Genomic DNA, 4,374 nt, shown 5'->3' with positions numbered 1-4,374 from the left:
ATGCAGGCCCTGGCTGGGGCCTGGGGGCACTGCTTCCACAGAGGGAAGGCCCACATGGCTGGCCTGGGATGGGGTGGCGAGACTGCACCTCTTTCCACACCTATATTTGTACTGACCCATGAGCATATTTATAGAATGACAACCTTGGCCCCCCTTCCCCAGGGGAGATGTCAAGATGTACTGTGGCCTTCCCATGACTTACTGGGTATTAGAAAAGTTGCAAATCCAATCTTCCTATACGTAGTGCACTTTCCATGTTGGGCATGGTTTATCATTTCCAAAGTTGCAGTTCATTCACCCCCACTCTCTGCAAAATGTAGTCTCAAGCCTTCTCTTTCATGCTCCTCCAATTCCATTCTCTCTTCCCTGTCAATTGAGGGCCTTGTGCATCAGGGTTCTCCAAAGAAACAGAATAGGCTATGAGGGGAGGAAGAGAATTGGAAAGTAGAGAGATTGAGACTGCATTAGTTTAAGGATTGCCCATGAGATTGTGGGTGTCTGCAAGTCCAAGATGTGCAGGCAGAAGGCAAAAAAAAAAAAAAAAAAACCCTCTGATATGCAGATGCTAATACACAGTAAGGGGGTAGGGGAAAATAGAAGTCTATTGGATTAAACCAAGGCGAATGAAGGGAAGGGAATGGGAAAGACAGTAGAATTAATGGACATAACTTTCCTATGTTCATATGTGAATGCGTGGCCAATGTAACTCCACATCATGTTTAAGCACAAGAATGGAAAGTTATACTCCCTGTATGTATATGTCAAAATACATTCTACTGTTTGTAACTAAAAAGAACAAATTTAAAAATGTGCAGGAGACACAGGGAGCATCAGTGCTACTGCCTGACTCCGAAGGCCGACTACAGACAGAGCTCCCTCTCGGGAGACCCCAGTCTTTGCTCTCAAGGCTTCAATGAATTGGATGCCCCTCCTACATCACAGAGGGAAATATGCTTTATTCAGTGTCTACAGAATGGGACGGGTATAGGTCAGTGGCAGAGTAGTTGCTTAGGATGTGTGAGACCCTGGTTTCAATCTCCAGCACCACACACCAACAACAAAGTCTATGGTTTTAAATGCTAGTCACATCTTCAAAACACCTTCATAGAAACATCTACAGTGGTGGTATTTGAAAAAAAACTGGTTACCATAGCCTACCCATGTTAGCATATTAAGTAAACTAACATACCCACCTTTTTCCTTTTTTTTTTTTTTTTTGTGTGTGTGTGTGTGTGTGTGTGATGTTGGGGATGGAACCCAGGGCTTTGTGCATTGGAGGCAAGCACTCTACCAACAGAGCTCTTTCCCCAGCCCTCCTACTTATTTTACTGGAGGGCTGAGGAAGGCGGAAGCAGCCTGCCAGGTCCTGCTGAATCCCTCTGGATTTGCAGGAGCCTCCGACCTCCTCAAGGCCAAGTGCTGCAATTTCTTCCTCTACTGGAAGGTGGGCTCTGGAGCACACTGGATAGTCTGGACACATCCCTCTCTCCAGTGTGCAGTGACCCAGAAGCTTCTCCACTGCTCTGCTCAGGGGCCCTTCTCCCAAACCCTGGGACAGTGTTCTTTGCTCAACTAGTTTGATTTTGCAGCAGCATTTACCTCCAATGACTCCTCCTCTTCCTTGAAAACTATCTGACTGTAAGATTCCAGGGCTCTGTGCACAGGATTACCTCAAGGTGGGAGGTTGTCTCTCTCCTTTCCCCTCTCCTGCCCTTCTTCCCCCTTTTCTTTCCATTTTTATCATCTCTCTTTTTTTCCCCATACTGGGGGTTGAATCCAGGGGTGCTCTACCCCTAAGCTCCATCTGCAACCCTTTTTATTTTGAGACAGTTCTTGTTAAGATGCCAGGCTGGCCCTAAACTTGTGATCCTCCTGCCTCAGCCTCCCCAGATGCTAGGATGACAGCATGGCCACAGTACCCGTCCCTTCCTCTCCCCTCCTCCAGGCTCTCCAGAGGCTGGAGCTGACATTTCCCTTCCCTGGGCTGGTTCTCCACTCCAGGGTTGCTAGCTGTGCCCAGCAGTTCCTGCCAGTCATAGGCAGGAGCTCCAGCAGGCTGCAGCAGAGCATCACTCCAGGGCCTGCACTGGAGTGCCCAGTAGGTGCTCTGCACACCTGTGTTGAATGACAGAAGGACCCACACAATCACAAAATGAGGCAGTCAGCATCAGCACCATCCCTGTTTCTGCATGAGGAAACTGCAGCACAGAGAGGTGATGCAGGCCTCAGATCACCTGGCTGGCTAGGACTTGAGTGAGTCCTGACTCAAATGCTGAGTTAAATGCAAAAAAAAAAAAAAAGTAAGGGCATATTCAGAGCCTCAAAAGATTAATGGGGAGAGGGACTCCTATGCAAGGAAATATCGGGTGGGCAAGAAACTGACTGGAGTGGATAGTGAGGATGAACCAAATGCTGTGGGCCAGCAATCTCTGAGCCCAGCATTTTATTTGCTTTGGGGCTCTAGGGGCATCGCTATGAGCATAGATTCCCAAACACTCAACAGCAGTTCCTGGGCCAGTCACAGGCAGAAGCTCCAGCAGGCCTCAGCAGAGCATCAAAGGCTGTACTGTTTGCTAAAGCACCTAAGCCTGCCGCTCTTGCTGATGATCCTTGACTCCTCTGCATGCCTCTCCTCCAGGCCAAAGTTCCTGGCCCATGCTTTTGAGGTGGATGTGCCTGAATCCTGCAAATGCTGAGTCCACATGTCCAAGGAGGAGTAAGATCTCCAGATGGCCCTGCCAGATTCTGGCTATCCTCAGGGAACATCTCTCCTTTGCTTGGTCCGTCTCCTGCTAAAGTCACAGAATCTGGGCATTTGACTAGCAACTCTGGCAAGTAGTGGCACCAAGGCTCATGGAATGACCGGAGAGAGACAGCCAATGTACGGGTCCTCAGCCCAGTAACCTTCTCCCCTACTTCCACATGGCAGGCCATAGAAAATGGAGGAACTGTTTCCTTCCCTGTGTTATGGTGAAATCTCACCATATAATGCAATAAATCACGGAGTGGATCCTAAAGCTTGAGATGGGACCTTTATTCACACTCCCTTGGGGTGTTCTCAAGGGAGAAGCATTTCTTACATGACATGGAGTCTCCGGGCAAAATGGAGTCTGTTTGGTCATTGCCCATATAACCTGTCCCATAACACCTGTGTCCTTGAAATAGCATCTGAAGAAAATCAGAGTAGCAATCCTCTGGAAGAATTTTCTCTGCCTTCCATCCGTCGAAGAGCCCAACTCCATTGCTGGGCAGATGAAAAAGGGTCATGGGCATGAGAACTGTTTGGAACTGGGGACAGGCCTTCTCCGAAACTCTGGAGCCTGAATAATTAAGGATGACTCCGGGAAGATCCATCTGAGAATCTAGACTATATTCAGCTTAGTGCCTTGTCTGTGGGTCCGAGACCCTAGCTCTGCTTGCCCCTTACTAGTCCTCTCTCTGCCATTTGCACCAAGTAACCTTCACTCAGGCTAGCTTCACAGAGTGCCTGAGCTCTCCCCATGATCATTCCGCTGCTTGCAAGGGTCCTTGGGTGCACCGCGGTCCTTAAACTGTGCAACTGTGTGCATCAGCGCCAGCATGGAAGGCGCGGGCTGATACCTTCCGTGCCGCACAGTGGACAAGGGGAGGGGTCCTGAGTTTCTCCAGCCCTCCTCGCCTGGGAGGGGCACGCTAGGACTAAAGGTTTTGGCTGGAAGGGGGTTGTGCCTGTCGGCAAGGACTAGTGCCTCACTCCCCCTACCCCAATTCTGGCTTTCGGCCAGCTCTACCAGGCGTCCCTACGCCCCAAGTCAGAGAGCATCGGAAAGAACCCCTAGGCGGCTCTTCCAGACCCGCGGCGGCCCGCGGTGCAGTACACCGGCGCGGGTCCTCTGCCCACCGCGCCCTGGACCAGCCGCGCGCGCCTACCCGCGCGCCTCTGCTTACCCCGCTCCCGCCCAGGGAGGGCCACAGCCCCCGGCCGGCCCCCGGGCCTGGGCGCGAGCGGAGCGGGGCGGACCGCACCCTCGCGGGTCCTTGCCCATCGCGCCCCCTGCCCGGTGCCAGCTGTGTGCGCCAGGCGCCATCCCAGGGGAGGCCGGCGGGCACGGCCGGCCCAGGGAGCCGCGGAGCCCCGCGCCCGCCCGAGCAGGCCCTCGGAATCCGGACGGCGCCCGGGGCTGGGCGCGCGCCGCGGGGCGGGGCCGAGCGCGCGGGCCGGCTGGGCCGGGGGTGTCGGATGTCACCCCCCGCGCACACCTCGGCCGGGGGGGGGGCGGGGGAGCGAACCACTGAGATGCGGAGACCTCCTCGGTCCTAGAGCGGAGCAGGAAGTGTCCCAGGGGAGGGAGCCGGAGGGTTCGGCCTTTCCTTTCGGCGGCGGAGGGGCCTGAG

The sequence above is a fragment of the Marmota monax genome, unplaced genomic scaffold (assembly GCF_021218885.2).
Source record: "Marmota monax isolate L192 unplaced genomic scaffold, Marmota_monax_Labrador192_F-V1.1 WCK01_AAM20220418_F8-fsc00327, whole genome shotgun sequence".
Taxonomy (NCBI): Eukaryota; Metazoa; Chordata; class Mammalia; order Rodentia; family Sciuridae; genus Marmota; species Marmota monax.
Note: the sequence above shows the minus strand (reverse complement) of the source record.